The following is an 18,230-nucleotide window of genomic DNA, read 5'->3' on the forward strand; positions in this document are numbered from 1 at the left end:
GTTTTTCCTGCTCTCATAGTGTGCGCAGATACTATCTAGGTATATCTTAGTTATGGGTATCGGAATTGAACAATACCGTTTGATAGTGGGTCTTTTCAATTTTTCAATTAAACACAAGAGACATCGGCCTTTGACATTGCTTGATGTAATCTGTATATATCTGTTCGGCATATATGAGATTAACTCTTTACCATATATTTGTTTGTAACTGTTAATTGTAAAATCGGAATGTATTATTTTTAATAAATCTTTGCAAAATGAGAAACAAGTCCTATTTTTCGAAGATTCATTGTTACCCTATTTTAGGACAACTTTATTATTGTTGATAATTGAGATGTTACTCCATGTATCTGGATTGGAATTCCATACAGGCCCTTTTGTAAACGTTAATGATAATGTATCAGGGGACAGAGGTTCAATTTCTGATTGTGAAGCCTCAGAATTTTCAAATATTTATGATTTATTGTCAAAGTCGGTTTCGTTTTTACATATAAATGAACATAGCTTATTACCTATTAAAATAGTTCTTATATTAGCCGAACATAGTGAGATTGATATATTGTCGTTTATTGATACATTATTTAAACTATCTTATGCGGATGACTCTACAGATTCGTAGGGATTTGGAGGAAGATCGTAGAGGGGTGGGGACATAGTAAATGTCAGGAACAACGTCAATGCAACTTGGCGATCCGACATATAACTACCTGACGAAGAGCAAAAATGGACATAACTAAAGATACGTGATAGAAAGGGTTTTATAGGAGACGTTTTATATCCCACCTCAAAGTAATAATGAGGAATGGAGTAGAATAGAAAGTTCTGTAGAGTCTGCCATAAATGGTGCTTCTTGTGACAATGTTATATTAAATGGTGATTTTAATGATAAACTATGTGATCTTAACTCTAGAACAAATTATATCTGTGCTACGTATAGGTGGGAGCAATTGATAAATTATCAAACTCATTTTACTGAGAATTCATCGTCTGTCATAGATTTAATTGTCACTGATTGTATTGACAGTGTGCCTTGTACTGTGGTGGGACCTCCTTTATTAGATCAGGTTAGATATCATTGTTCTGTTACTGAGATATTAAATTTTCAAAACCAACCAAAAGTTCATTCCAGTGTACAATATGGCTATACGACAGAGGCGATTATGATAAATATCGTCAATTATTATCAAATACCGACTGGCATCAAGTATTCTTATCAGATGATATTGACCGAATTCTGTCTATTTTTCCGACGTCATCTAAGATTCGCCTGGCGAAAAAAATTGGTAACTATTCGGAGTGTGGACCTACCTAATCCGTAAAAAGAGGCCTATGCACTCCAAAGCCTGACGTACCAATATTGAAGATGATTAGACCAAATTTAGACGCGTAAGAAACTTTGTTTCTTTACAAGTACGTCGAATGCTCAACAGAGCTACTATGCAAAGCTAGTACATAACCCAAAACATAACCACCCATATACGAAAACTTGGTGGCAGATATGTAACCAAATTTCAGGTATGAAATAACGCAAAGTTGGTATACCTCCACTGCTAATAAACGGCAATCTAATCATCTATGAGACTGCCAAAGCGAGCGAGTGTAATAAGTTTTTCGTCTTTCATACGGAACTAGATATCTCTACCATAGGTGAAGCTGATATTAGCGAATGTGTAATCAGTGAATCCAAGATCGAAGATGTGTTGAAAAACATTAATACGGGAAAGGCATCCGGCCTTGACCTTATTAGCCCTAGACTTCCCTTATGTAGACTTTTCAACATCTCTCTCTCTCGAAGTCTCTTGTTCCAACTATATGGAAAAGAGCTATCGTGATTTTTAAGAGCTGAAATGCGCAAGAATTATCAGCCTATTTTGCTACTGAGTATTATTTCAAAATGTATTGAACACTGTGTTTATGAGCACGTACTTACTTTTCTGAGAATTAATCATAGTGTTTGTAATCACTTAGTACAAATACTGCAAGATAAAGGAATTGAAAACTCCCAAATCATGCAAATCAGTGGCCACAGGTATGTGTGTAGCATAAACACTTACTCTCGCTTAAATGAACTGCAGCAAAAAAGTATTTAATCTATTCCAAGTGACACTACTGGAAATGCAAGCTATCAAAAACAATGTCAAATGCTAGTCAACCAGTTCCAGTATCACAGAGTCTTATGCAAACACATCTTGGTACGCCTTATACACCTGGAAATAAGACACCAAACAAGAATGTCCTCATGTTTCCGAGGAGCAACAAATATTCTTCTTTGAACCTTTAATCTACATCTACAGGAATCAACTATAATATGGAATAATATTTAAAAGCCTTTAAAACAGTTCCAATGGTTCTAAAAAGTATATTTCATCTTTACATGGATCAGAGTCTAGACAAAATATATTTACAGCCACAAATGTAAAAATATTTATACATGTACAACAATGTACAAGTGTACTTCATTATGACACTAACTGAAATGGCCATGTGGCAGGGTTATATATGAGTTGAAACAAATTGGTAAATCATTCAAGCTAAAGATTATAAAGAATGTCATAATTCACAATTAGTTTCATCCTTTTCTTACACCCGACAGACGATCCCCTTGCTTTCGACGTACACAAAGGATACTTGGACGACCATATCATGACGTGGGCCCATCCCTTTACCAGTGTCATAGCAAGACCCACCGCAAGTGGAAAAACGGTGTTTGTACGCCGATTCGTACAAGACGTGAAACACATGATGATGTCTAGACCCGATGCTACGATGTGTACCAGACCATTTATGGAACCATGGAGGATGTCGACTTTGTACAAGGACTCCCCGACCTTGACGCCTTGGACCCCAGAGAGAGACACTTGCTTGTTCTAGGCGACATGATGATTTCGGTTACTGAATCTATCTCGCATCTCTTCACGAAATATTCTCACCATAAAGCTATAAGTGTCATGTTGCTGGTTCAGAATCTGTTCAACAAAAATAAGTACAGTCGAAGCTCGATGTGTCGAACTCGGATTAGTCGAAATATCGGATAACTGAAACTAATTATAAAGTCCAAGCAAAACTCCCATTACTCCAGTACAATTTTACCTCGGATGACTCAAACTCGGATGAATCGAAACCTCGGATAACTCGAAGTAACCAATCAATCCCCTCGATAGGACTTCGAGGTTAATTAACCCTGATGTTTCGAAGTCAACTAATTAGTCGGAAAACTGATTGCTTTATTACAAACCTTATCGCAGTGTAATTAAACAACGATTAGCGTTGCTTTTAACATTAATTTTATTGACACGCTTTATGATTTGATTTGTTTATTTAATTAATTTTGAATTGAGCGTGTTGTTAAAATAACTAATTTTATCAATAACACGTCGGAATTTACACTAACAGTGATATATGATATTTTGATATTTGATAATTTAAAACAAAATACAGCTGAATTGTAATGGTATCTGACTATTTAATCAAACATCAAACAGACAATAGTAAGCGTATTTCAACGACTGCATTCGTTTCGCTAGAGAATTTAATATTTTATTGTTATAATTTAGAGCGCATGGTTTGACGACACTCCTGATTATGAATCCAACAAAGCAGCTTGTAATGAACTACGACGTTTTTTATGTAGAGAAAATAAAAAGGAAATTTAATTAAAAGACTCGGTGCCGTTCAGTATTTCAAACATGATATACAATATACAAACAAAAATTCCGATATGAAACGCAAGACATTACGAAATACCGTGTTACGTGAAGTACATGTATATGTACAAGCACAACAAATGATGTAAATACAGAAACAACCATTGAACAAACTGCTAATATTTCCGGTTTTACCTCGACCTCGGATTACTCGAACCTCGGATAACTCGAACATTTTTGCATGGTCCCTTTGACTTCGACTTAACAAACAAGTATCACAGAACCATCAGTCTGAATGCTCATTGCCTGGTTCTTTTTTTAAAATCCCAGAGATGTATCACAGGTCATGGCCATGGCCCAACAAATGTTTCCCAAAAAGACAAACTACTTTATGAAATTGTACGAGTATACCACCGCCAAACCCCACGGTTTATTGATCGACATGAAACAGGGCACTCCCAACAACTTGAGATTGAGAAGCAACAATATCCCATGGGAAATTCAAGATGTGTTCTTGGATGAAGAAAAAGTATAAATAGAGATGAAAAAGGATTTATGGTAACTTCTTTGTCGACTCGCAAAGGAGATGGACGCAACGGAGCAATAAAGATTTACAAGATAGTTCCCTGTCCAGAGATTCATGTAGAAGAGGTCACCAAATGTGATGCCATACACGATACACGTGCAATGGACAACAGAATGTGCACAACGCAAACCAAAGAATGAACTGTTAAAAGAAAAGATGTCCCAAGACCTCGTGACAGATCTCTGGAGGAAAGAAAAGAGCCAACCAGAAAACAGATGTGACACATATAAATAGAAGAACAGAGAGGATTTCGAAACAAAGATCGCGTAGCTGTATTAAGAACGTAAAACGTACAACGTCAGAATATCAAATACTAGTGGAAACAAGAGCGGAATGTCGTGATTCCTTGTATAAAAAACAACGACCTTAAAAAAATCAAGAAAGTGACAAAAGTTCAACACGAGAAATAATATTGATTTACGATGCCATAACCTTATATAGTGAGGTAATAGTTCATCAACAAAATGAGGAGCTGTGTGGAATATACAACGAACACCACAAGAAGTCATGTTATCGAGGAACAAAAGGAAGGTCAGTTTAATAGAGTAAAAAAAAAAAACAGCCTTGACGTCAAGGATACTCGGACGACAAGAGGGCTTATACTAAAGCTTATACTAATGTCCAGAGATTCATGTAGAAGAGGTCACCAATTGTGATGCCATACACGATACACGTGCAATGGACAACAGAATGTGCACAACGCAAACCAAAGAATGAACTGTTAAAAGAAAAGATGTCCCAAGACCTCGTGACAGATCTCTGGAGGAAAGAAAAGAGCCAACCAGAAAACAGATGTGACACATATAAATAGAAGAACAGAGAGGATTTCGAAACAAAGATCGCGTAGCTGTATTAAGAACGTAAAACGTACAACGTCAGAATATCAAATACTAGTGGAAACAAGAGCGGAATGTCGTGATTCCTTGTATAAAAAACAACGACCTTAAAAAAATCAAGAAAGTAACAAAAGTTCAACAAGAGAAATAATATTGATTTACGATGCCATAACCTTATATAGTGAGGTAATAGTTCATCAACAAAATGAGGAGCTGTGTGGACTATACAACGAACACCATAAGAAGTCATGTTATCGAGGAACAAAAGGAAGGTCAGTTTAATAGAGTAAAAAAAAACAGCCTTGACGTCAAGGATACTCGGACGACAAGAGGACTTATACTAAAGCGGAAGCTTAAGGACATCGGATCATGAAATGTTATTTAAAGGGGAAGAAGAACACTTTATTGAACAGACCATGGAGAAGGACCCGGAAAAACAGACGACACTCCGACGAATTGAACACTGAATATGAATTGTAAATAAAATATAAAAGAAAAATAATTGTTAAAGAACAACTATCAAAACCGTTAGCGACAGCATAACAAACATATTAATATCAGAGCTTCATAACACGGGTCAAAGTTTGAGAGTAAATAACTTGAAAACATACTATAACAGTAAAAAGTTTAATCTCCATACAATAACGAAAGAAAAACATTAAAAGAGTACACAACTCTCAACCTTAAACAAAAAACGGCGTAGGAAACAAACTTCGAATGAAAATATGAAGAGAAAAAAATCCACAAATCGATGGTTTACCCAATAGAACCCCATAACATCAGGTCAAGTACATGCGACATGTAAGCATTGAAAATATGAAAAAAATGAATTTTGTACCCACTACAGCCCCATTTAAAATAAAAAGGTTGAGTGTGTCTGTAATAGGTGATGAAAAGTCGACTATAAAAATCTGAAATGAAAGGCAATACACCATTCAAAAGCTATCAACTTCGAAATGTAAACAGTAATTTTAAACCTAACAATGGTCAGGATATTCATTAGACGTTAGATAGGATAAAATCGAAACATTAGTTATTCAAATCGAATACAAAAATATGAAACATGATGAAACAAACAAAAACAAACAAACAAACACACAAAAAACAAACAAAAAACAAAAACAAAAAAAAAAACAAAAAAACAAAAAAACAAAAAACAAAAACAAACAAAAAACAAAACAAAACAAAATTAAAATTGAAACAATGATAACAAAAATATTTCCTAGTGGTAAACATTGCACAACATGTTATTATCTCCTTACAACTGTAATGTATTCATAAAGCATAATAAACGCGGTTAAAAATCAATACATGGTCTATTGAAATCAACAGTAAAATGGAAAGTTTGAAACAGCTATCTAATCCGTGAGACATTTATTCAAATGAATTACACAATCAATTGAATATCGCAAAAAGAAAATTAAATTACAAACAATTAATTTAACCACACAAAAATAATTAAAACAATGATAAAACAAAGCCACTTTACATTCAAAAATCCGATAGAAGGACATCTCTCTGATCCGTGAGACATCTATTCAAATTACACAATCCATAGAACACGAAGAATATCAAATAAAAAATTTAAATATTTTCAAAGTGCCCATTCGATTTGGCATTATTACACAATAACAATGAAATTACAAACAAATGATTTACAAAAATAATTAAAAAAAAACAATTAACGTTAATGAAAATGTAGAAATAAAAAAATATAAACAAAGAAAGGTAACTCTAGTCATAACACCCCCTTTTTTGTACTTCCCTTTTAAAAGTATACTGTTTAAGGACACTAATTAGAACACTTAATGAGAATACCTATAGAGGTCGTTTCCTCCCTCCTAACCTTTAAGCCCCCCCTACCTAGATCAGAGGGTCCCAATGTTCGCTTTATTGATCACGAGTCCCCAATGTAAGTCCACTCCCGGTCACACAAGGTCATCTTCAGGTCATACCTAAGATTCACTTACGGTACCTCTCCACCTTCCGGTCACTGCCAGTTCACGGACACGTGATGTGACGTCAGGCCCATGCGCATTAGGCTAATTCTCCCTATTCCACCAGAGTTATGTTAAGCCTAGAACTCGTAGTATACTACTGATGATTAATTGGCGAGGTTGAATATCGTAAATATTTTCACTCGTGTCGAAGAAAGTAATCACGATTAAACTCGTGCATGGAGTTATTTCCGCGCACTCGATTAACCACTGCGTTCTTCGGCACTCGTGAAAATATTTATAATATTTATGTATATATAAGAGTAATCAAGGGCACCAAGGTTATAGCGGTAATCAAAAGAATGTATTCCAGGGACAAAGACCAGACATGGAAAACAGACATACACAACAAAGAACATAAAGTAACTAAAATCATACATACAAAGTAACAAAAGTAAATGAGAAACTCGGACTCCACTAAAAACTGGGAGCATGGACCAGGTGCACCGGTAGGGTTAGCGTCCTCTGCTTTTCTAGAAACACCCGCCGAGTTGATCATAAAAAGTCAAGTCCGGGGTACACAAACGAAGAAAGGAAAACTATGACCCGTTGAATAAATCAGTTTTCATGGTGCTGATGGATACACCATAACGATCCACGAGTTCATGATGACGACCATAAAACATCTGTACTGATGACTTCAATTTTGTAGCAACATAACCCTGTTCCAGAAGCCTATTTGTTAGAGTTCTAGCGCGATACAAAAAGTCTGCGTAGTTTCGGCAAGGTCTGGCATAACGTATGAGTTGTGATATGAACACTCCATACGCAGGAGCCGAAGAGATGTTGCCACAGATGAAAGGAAAGTTGACAATTCTGAATGAAAATTCATCACGTTTGTCGTAAAGTTTGGTCAATAGTTTTCCTTTACCATCGATTTCTAAGTGTAGGTCAAGATATGAGGCTGACTTCACAATGTCTGTAGTATCCTTTATCTCAAGTTCTTTTGGGTAGATGCGATGTATCAAATCCCCGAAATTAGGATTGTTTAAAGATAATACGTCATCTATAGAGCGGAAACTGAGATTAAAGGATCTAGCCAAACGATATTCTTTCTTTCTGATCAGATCAGCTATAAATAGAGATGAAAAAGGATATATGGTAACTTCTTTGTCGACTCGCAAAGGAGATGGGGGCACCCGGAGCAATAAAGATTTACAAGATAGTTCCCTGTCGAGGGATTTATATAGAAGAGGTCACCACACGTGATGCCATACACGTGCAATGGACAACAGAACGTGCACAACGCAAACCAAAGAATGAACTGTCAAAAGAAAAAGATGTCCCAAAAAGACCAAAAGGACCACGTGACACATCTGCTGGAGGAAAAAAAAGAGCCAACCAGAAAACAGATGTGACACATATAAATGGAAGAACACTCCATACGCAGGAGCCGAAGGGATGTTGCCACAGATGAAAGGAAAGTTGACAATTCTGAATGAAAAGTCATTACGTTTGTCGTAAAGTTTGGTTCATCTATAGAGCGGAAACTGAGATTAAAGGATCTAGCCAAACGGTATTCTTTCTTTCTGATCAGATCAGCTATAAAAGTCAGCCTCATAAGAGTGAAGGAATAGGTCAGCAATTAAAGGAGCGCAATTTGTTCCCATTGGAATGCCGGCCGTGTGTTGAAAAACACGTCCACCACACTGGACAAATATGTTGTCGATTAAAAATTCCAGCATTTTGTAAACATCTTCCTCTGTATATTTGGAAGATGATTTTGAATTATTTCTTACAAAGTATGAGGAATCGCTACCAAGAACTATATATTTGTATATAGGTGTACCATCTTTTTTGGAAAAAACAACGATGTATAATGTTTTTAAGTCGGAATTTTAACTGAGTATGGGGAATAGAAGTATACAGTGTTGAAAAATCATAGGTTTTAATGCTATTATATTTAGATAATAGTCTTGAACTGATTGTCTCCAAAAGATCTGTCTCATTTTTCAGGATCCACATTGAATTAATACCACTACGAGAGTAACAAGTGTTGTGGTAGGACTGCAGACCCTCTTTGACAGTTGTGAGTATAGAAGTTAAAAGTTTTGGTAGAGGTTTGGTGGTACATTTTGCAGATCCAGCTATGAAACGTTGTTTGTATGGATTCTTGTGAAGTTTAGGAATCCAGTACATAGCCGGTAAATCACAATCATCGTCCTTGGTAGAGAGACCAAATGAGGATAGCACAGATTTATGGTTTTCCACAATCTCTTCTTTGGAGAGAGTGGTAGCAGTATAGGTCTTATCACTGCTATTATTTTCTACGTCTACCTCTGATAATAAACATTGGATATAAAACGTTTTGCAGACAAAAACAATGTTGTTTTGGGCTTTGTCTGCTGGTACGACAACTTATTTGTCATGTATAGTAGACAATGTTTTTGCTACATCGGAGTCTTTGAAAACTGATGTAGCCTTGGCACTCATTGACCTTCTTAAAACTTTCATTCTTTTCAAAATTAAAGACCTCATGGCCTTTAACCACTCTGACAGAGAATCAATATCTTCTTGTTCTCCTTTTATCCACTTTCTTGCATAGTCCTCGGCGGCATCCATAAGAACTTTAAAGTTATAATTACAATTTATGGAGCGTGGTTCACGGTACTTGGGACCTTTAGAGAGGATATTACAAATTAGGAATGTGTTCTTTTATACGAGCGTAGTCAAACTGATGTAACAATAGAGGATGCCAGGTACATATAAATTCATGACGGGTCGGAATAGGTACAAATCCATTATGTCACTTTTTGCTGAAACCTAGAAATTTTAAAGGCCATTATAAAAATCAGTTAAATTGACAGGAAATTCCTAGAATACATCATTTACAACATTCTATGCGGCCCTAGACCCATGTCGTAAGTGAAACTTCCTTAAAGCAAGGCAAAAAACGTAGCCTTCTGATTAACGAAAATATAAAGTAAAATTTCATTGTCACTTTCTCTAGCTCGAAAAGTACAATAAATTAGTTGATTCTTACTCTGTATACATGTACCTGATAAGAATTCGAGTCAGCTTCAATAAAAAAAAAACAGATATCTATTAACTGCCATGAAGCTAGATTTTTTCCTTAGTTGAAAGTGAAACGGAAAGTGAATGACAGAGCGAGAGATGAACACCAATAAAATTTTCGATCAATTTCAGTCGCTTTAAAAAAATGTTGGGACTTGAAATCATCAGAAACACCAACAGCATCTTTATTTAATTTCGTGTCGGTCTTTCATTCTGGAGTACATTTACATCGAAATTTTGTTCTAAATTTTTTTCTTCATATTTGCGTTTCAACAAGAAAATTCGTCTCTGAATTGAGGTAATATTTCCTTTAGGTTAAAATCAAGTACACGCGCAGACACACACCATATTGTAAATGTTTTCATTATTTTTATGAATAATCGAATAACGTTATGCACCATATATCGTGAGTAAGTTCTGTAAACCTAATTTTTCGGATCACTTATTTTCCGTCGCGACAATATGTTATGGGCAACCATTTGATTGCTATGGAGTGCTTATTTTTGTATCTCATGATTTTCTTGTCAATATAATTTCTGACCTGACTTTTATTCTTATAGGTTTACTCTTTTAAACACTGGAAACATCATTGTCCTGTCTTTTTATTTCATATTTGACCCTAACCCACTCCCCCCATTAATATCAAACGGTTGCTCTTCTAGTTGGTTTACAGGAATTGAAATATGTTTTTTTTATAAAAATGATATTGAACAATTTACCTATTATTCTTTTTTTTTCTGGCTAAAACTTTTCCAATTCAAGTACTAGAAAACATAGTTGTATTCAACTGTAATTAGCTGCTTTGAATGTGTGGCTCTGACTACATGTAATAAATTAAAAATAATAATAACTGTAACAAATAAAGAAATAAGATAAATAAGAAAAACTACCCTTATAAACAAAGCTTAAAATCATATACTTTCATTAATGCATTTTTTTTTAGAGTAAATTGATAATAAAAGAAAAGTTAATCGCTTTATTTTGCAGTATCTCGTAATTCCCACTTACCCAATTTAATAGCATAATATTTTAAAATACATTTTAAGTGGATGGCAATGCAAAACCAGGCAGGCAGTTGGTGAAATATGGTAAAGTTTGTGTTCAAAATATGTTCTTCCGTTTCATACAACAAAACTTTATTGCTTTGTAAGGAAACTTGGAAATAATTTTCTGAGCCATTCATTGCCGATTAAGATTAAATTTATACTATTTGGCATGTAAACATTATAGTGGAACACACATTTCAGGCGGAGAACATATGATTTGCCAACCATGCAATAGGATTTGCGTCATTTTGTAAAAGACATCATCATATAGGAAACTCTTTTTACCTAACCTTGACCGTAGAGCCATGTAAGCTACATGTATATCTATGGCGGCCGTTGTTGTCGTCACATACAACTACACACACACACATACACAAAACAAAACAAAATAAAAAACGAAAAAGAAACAATCGTTCTATATATAAAATGCTCAATATCAGTTCGGATGAAAAGAAAAGTCATCTGTGACTTTCGGAAATCACTGATCATAAACACAAAGGGTTCTGTGTTTTGTTTGTCGCGGTCAAGTAATGACGATGATCACAGAATATTTGACTTTAGGTGTCCCTTCAGTCCCGGAGCCAAACAAGAAAAAAAACATACACATCTACAAAGGCCTGTCGCCTACTCAGGTGAGATACTTCCGAGCAATTCATTTCTAAATTTTGATTTACACAACAAAGTTCCTCAGATATTACTTTTACTTCTCATGTATAACATCTGGAACAGGATTGCTACAAGATTGAAGTCATCTCTACAGAAGTTTTATAGTCGTCACCATGAACTCTTGGATCGTTACGGTGTATCCTTCTGCACCATGAAAACTGATTTGTTGAACGAGTCATAGTTGTCCTTTCCTCTTTCGTATACCCCGGACTTGACTTTTTATTAACAACTGGGCGGGTGTTTCTAAAAAAGCAGAGGATGCTTATACTACCTGTTCTATGCTCCCAGTTTTAGTTACTTTATGTTCTTTGTTGTGTATGTCTGTTTTCCATGTCTGGTCTTTGTCCCTGGATTACGTTCTTTTGGTGTATTCTATAACCTTGGTTCCCTTGATTACTCATTCAAAGGATATTTCTATGAAATAAGCTAGTGATTTTTACGTCTGTTACACACTTCCTGAAGTACTATACTCGGCGTCACATAAATAAAATACTGTTAAAATTTAAATAAAAATATTTTATACGACTTTATTGACACCTACCATCGTTTAAATTGTCTTAAATGACTTGCTCATTCGTTTAGCCAAACGGCTTCTCCCAAAACTTTGAATCGTTAAATTTCGGTGAGAGTTCAATTCTCGGTCCCAATATTTACATAATCAAAAGTCGGCCATGTTTACAGTGATCGGGTTGCTAGGAGATGTTGTTTACGTTTAAATGGTTTGTCAAAAAACCGAAGAACCCAGAATGCATTTCGGCGCTAATTCGGATATCTCGGATTTATTCTACGCGAACATCGTACAACACCGAGAAGTTGATCAAGCAGACGATTGTCATCGGAGTTCAACGGGAACTTACGAACTTCGTTTGTAAACAAATCGTCCCGTAGAAACCAACATGGCGGATATGGCGATTTCAGCCAATAATCGACTCGTTAGAATTATCACGTCATGCATATATGCGAACTATCTTAAGAATAGATAAAAGAGAGACAACCCTAGCGGTAAGTCCCGACAGTTTAAAAAATAGAGCTTCAAATCGAAAATGTGCTGTATGTGACGTCGAGTATAAGTCATTTCAGACAAAAACATTATTTTTCGGCCAGAAGCTAGTATAAAGATACTGAACAGGATGAAAGATTTAAACATGAATATCTATGGAAGTCAGTAGAATCTTTTTAAAATGAGAAACTTGTGAAAAAGTAACCCTTGCCGAAATACTTCCATTCATGGGTTATGTCTATTTCCATTGTCGATAACTCAGGCTCAAATACATTTGTAACTGAAACCGGTATGTATGACAATTACAGCAGTTCATGGGTAGTATAGACGAAGCATGCGGTAATCTAGGTAAAAACAAATTTAATTTCAATCTGTTTTGGGGTATTTGTAAAGAAAATCGAAAATTTCTATTTCAAGCAAATTTCGCATACCACTTAATAGTTAAAGAAACGTCATCTGACGTTTAGTAGAAGGCCGAAAAAGAGTCGATCAAAGATAATTTCGGTTTTGTCTACAAATTGCACATTTTAAATGCTTTAAATCACAAATACGATGTTTTAAGTAATGTATTTCTAGATAGAATATATTGTCTTCAATTCATAGCAACCATAACATTTCACTAAAACAGATACTGTTTACGTGCATAGATACAAACCACTTGACTTAAAATTGTCATAAACATCAAAGTTTCATATTTTGTACATTTAATCAAAACTTAATTCAACTGCAATGAAACAATTGCTTTTGACTTATCTCAAGCAATAGAAAATACTATTTAATAGATTAAACACGTCGTTGTTAGGGATTGTTCCTATAACAAAGAATAATCATATAAATCATCAATAACTGCAACGTTTAAAAACAAGGAAACAGTTTGGTTTTTTGGTCAATTGAAATAAATCGCTTCAGGCTTTATGATAAGGTAATTTGATTTATAAGTTCTTTGTTATTCAATGAATGCGTTACTTAACAACACAAATCTCGCCAATTCGTACATTGAACAGTAATTAATATTATCAAGTCGCTTGGTTGTCAATTTTTTTTATTCCAGATAACATTTACCTTATGTAAATAAGGAACCATGCACGTCGTCTGACTGGCATATTGCCAAATTGGTTTTGTATGCACTTCAACACTTTATCAGTGAAATATCAACCTTTAAAGCAACCATGAGTCACAAAGACACCATGAGGGGAGGTATGTTAATAATTGAAATACTATATTATACATTCTTATATGAACAAAAAAGTGATTTCAGATAATTGTTATTATTTGGAAATTATATTTATCAAGTATGTGGAATTCATACCTCGAAAAATAACATTTTGGCAAAATAATAAAGCTAAAATTTTGGATAAGGAGTGTTCTTTAATATTGTTATCTATAATATCATTACGCGTTTCTTTATCAGGTAGTAGTAAATTTCCTTACGATTCCATAGAGACACCAGCACTTTTTTTTATGTCAAACGGAACCTATCGTTTACTTATAAAATGATTTTTTGTATTTGTTATAGGATTTAATAATAAATAAATTGCACCACCTGTGATGAAATAATCTTTTTTATTTTAATATTCCTGTTAAAGTAGTTATCTTTTTGTTAACCGATATTGACCTTCGACTTTCTGTTATACATATCACAGAGAAATGTTTGCATGCACAAACGCTTAAAGCTTGCCATGAGCAGTGTGCTTGTCTATCCTATCATATAAAGAAAAAGAATAAATTGAAATACATTCGAAGTCATATATGACATACTTATACAATTATGTAATAGATATAAAACCGTTGTTAAATTAACCAATTTCACCATTTTTCTGTGGCAACATGACTTTAGAATATCCACTGCTTATGAAGTTCTTGCTTATGCAAGAATCTGTCGAGGCTTCAAGGGTTGTTGTATAAATCTGGATAACCTCTACCAAAAAAGGCTTTAGGAACAAAGTTATTGTCCATAAAAAACTAAAATCAGCACTGCATAAGTTTTACGCTTGACATTATAAACAATATGACTGATATAGTGTGGCTTTCATTATTAGGACTTGGTTTCAACTTTTATGTTCTAACTCGTTTCTGACATCACATTGTTTTTTTTTCTAGAAAGAAGATGACGCATACCCTGCATATGTACTTGGATCATTCTACAACATTTTTGTGGAGGGCTGAATGCTATTTGTTAAAGTTTTGTTTTGGTCTAATCAGTTATTTTGTTGGCAGTACTAATGGCGTTCTCGTCTGTTTTAGTGGTCTTGTCCTTGTCCCCTAGTCATGCATATCCTGTTCATCGTTTCTTTGCTTAACCTTGAACCGTACATTTTATAACTTTCTTATCTATCAAGGCCATTTCTATAGTTTCCCTCTTACAATACTGTATACTGTATAGTAGCTTGTATTGACGAATATTCAAGAAGATTAAACTAATGCTGCTACACTGTTTTTACAATGCATTTTATCATAAGAAAAAGCGACCCAATCCAGAACAGCAGATTTGCGGTCTACCATTTATTCACATAGGGGATCTCATAGATCCATTATTAATATGACGTTAAGGTTGTTTCAAATATTGAACTTCAACAATAGTTTCATATTTGTTTTCTATCAGCGGGGGAAATCAATAAAAGGCACAAACATGTTCTTTCAAGCTGACTTAGCCAGCCTAATTTATCATTTTTCACCCAAAGATATTCAACTTTTACGAGTTATAAAACTTTTTTCACTGTGATTCCTTTGGGAAATTTTGACCGTTTTACTTGCAGCATCTGTCATGGCAGAATTTTAAGCAATTATCCGTCTTAGACGTCATCAATGGTGTCGGAAGACCAACGTTAGAAACGTCGAAAATAATCAGGTTTTATAGATCGTGTTCCTCAAATAAAAAACAACCAATCAAAACGGCTAAATTTTCATATCACTAGTTCATACTACATCGTCAATAGTGTGATAGTCGCATTTGTCCAACTATCCAAGAGGTAAACAAAACGACCAAACTATAGAGAATTATTTTAACAGCATAAACATGTTATTTCATCATAGTAATGCAATTTCAGACATGCATGCAAAAGAAGACGATGTCAAGCAATTAAATGACATTTATACCAATACTTTGGAAATGGAGAGATGTGTTTCCTGTAGTGCGGATCTACAGAAAGAAATGGAACCCTTTTCACCAAAACTACCCGACTGGTCTGAGCGTAATTTGTTGAAGAATGGATGGTGTATTGTTGTAGCAGATACATCTGTTCTCTTCCTGCCGATAATGAATGTATAAGTTTGCCAGGAAATTCATGTGAAGGATCGGTTTGCCAATATCAAAATATTTATTTACTGAATAAGAGACTTAAGAATGCATCTAATTCTGGACTTTTCATTTGATCATGAATTATTGGAAATATTGAAAATGTTTAAAATTTTGCATCGTACGTAATTTTGTCCTTTACAGCGCGATTCAGTTAGTTTTAAGTGCCATACCATCTAAAAAAAAAGTCATACTTGAATTTCTAACCAATGAAAAACATAGCTAACATGTATGGTGTGATTTGTAGAAAAGAAGTATCTGGTAACCGTCAATTTTAAACCAGCCATGACACATGGCACAAAAGTATCTTGTAGGCTTGAGCAAGAATGAAAGAAACGTAATTCACTAATTAAAGTTCTGGAATGAATATTGTAAAGACTTGTTAATTGTCAACCTTTTTTAAAATGCATCAATAATTGATTGCCATTAACAATAAATCTTAGTGGTTTTACTTTTATTGTTTTTCAAATGGGTGAAACAAGCACTGGAAAAAACAACTTTCAGTACATTAATTAACAAACCAGAATTTCTTAAAACATGGTATTTCACAACCACGACAACAATAACCAGAATTCATAACTCCGAAGAGTTCTGTTAAAAACGTACACATAGGATGAACAACTGAGGACCGAAAACAATTTGAAAATCTTGAAACCCTTCAAACAGCAATGGAAAAGCTTTCTATCAAACTTGACGATATGACATGCATATCCACAAAAGACATTCATTATGTAGATGTGTACTTACCCATCCCCATTATGCAGGTATGCTTATAAACAAAATGACTGATACACTAACCTTATCATTTAGATAGTTAACAAAAACGACAACCATATTTCTGATATTCGACATTCAATTCTATTGAGATATAATAGACAACCATATTAAATAGGTGATAAACAATACTACTTTAACTGTTTCATGTAATTTGATAAATGATAAATAATTAAATCTCAGAAAAGACGAAATTCTGAATTTATGTAAAAGAAATTGTACATGAATGTACATTGAATGATCTAAGAAAATTAACAACAACAACAAAACTCCTCTGATAAAAATGCCACTTTTAGAGAAAAAGATTATGCAAGCAGGTTTAATATTATAAATCTAGTGATAATATGTTTTCCGGATCGTGATACTTTACTTATATACTTGACATTCGAAATTTCCTTTTTCAAAATAGGTCATCAAAACAAAATCAAAGTTCTTGTAATATAGGAAGTCCGGAATGCTACTGAGTAAAATTAAAGTGGTGACAATAAAAGTATTGTAAAACATCTTTATGAAAAAAAATAGGAAAAATGATCGAATCATGATATTTCAATACAAAGCGTAAATCATAAACATTCCATTTCGTTATCAAGTGAATATTTATGGTTCTTTTGTTTTGAATTGATTCTGTTTTTTTTTGTATTTCTTTATATTGATATAAATGGAAAAAGTCACAAGGAGTAATCAAGGGAACCAAGCTTATAGCGGTAACCAAAAGAATGTAATCCAGGGACAACGACCAGAAATGGAAAACAGACACACACAACAAAGAACACAAGTAACTAAAATCATACATACAAAGTAACAAAAGCAAATGAGCAACTCGGACCCTACTTAAATCTGGGAGCATCGACCAGGTGCACCGTTAGGGCAAGAGTACTCTGCTTTTCTAGAAACACCCGCCGAGTTGATCATAAAAAGTCAAGTCCGGGGTAGACAAACGAAGAAAGGAAAACTATGACCCGTTGAAAAAATCAGTTTTCATGGTTCAGATGGATACACCATAACGATCCACGAGTTCATGATGACGTCCATAAAACTTCTGTAGTGGTGACTTGTAGAAACATAACCATGTTCAAGAAGCCTATTTGTTTGTGTTCTAGCACAATACAAAAAAAGTCTGCGTAGTTTCGGCAAGCTCTAGTGTAACATATGAATTGTGATATGAATACTTCATACGCAGGTGCTGAAGGAGTGTTTGCCACAAATGAAAGGAAAGTTGATAATTATGAATGAAAAGTCATCACATTTGTTGTAAATTTGGTCAATAGTTTTCCTTTACCATCGATTCCTAAGTATAGGTCAAGATATGAGGCTGACTTCATAATGTCTGTAGTATCCTTTATCTCAAGTTCTTATGCGATGTATCAAATC

General features: G+C 34.4%; 1 long non-coding RNA gene across 3 annotated transcripts; it reads left to right on the forward strand.

Moving 5' to 3' along the window:
* Positions 1-13,854: 13,854 nt before the first annotated feature.
* On the forward strand, positions 13,855-16,500 carry LOC148601817 (uncharacterized). Of its 3 annotated transcripts, XR_015917139.1 has the most exons (3): positions 13,934-13,987; positions 14,891-14,971; positions 15,838-16,500. It is a non-coding gene; the product is annotated as an uncharacterized LOC148601817 (long non-coding RNA). The 3 variants fall into 3 exon arrangements; XR_015917137.1 differs by lacking the exon at positions 14,891-14,971 and having other exon boundaries at positions 13,855-13,987; XR_015917138.1 differs by having other exon boundaries at positions 13,924-13,987; positions 14,891-16,500.
* Positions 16,501-18,230: the final 1,730 nt, after the last annotated feature.

Source organism: Perna viridis, chromosome 12 (assembly GCF_037379345.1).
Source record: "Perna viridis isolate PV_CMFRI_1.1 ecotype Kerala chromosome 12, ASM3737934v1, whole genome shotgun sequence".
Lineage (NCBI taxonomy): Eukaryota > Metazoa > Mollusca > Bivalvia > Mytilida > Mytilidae > Perna > Perna viridis.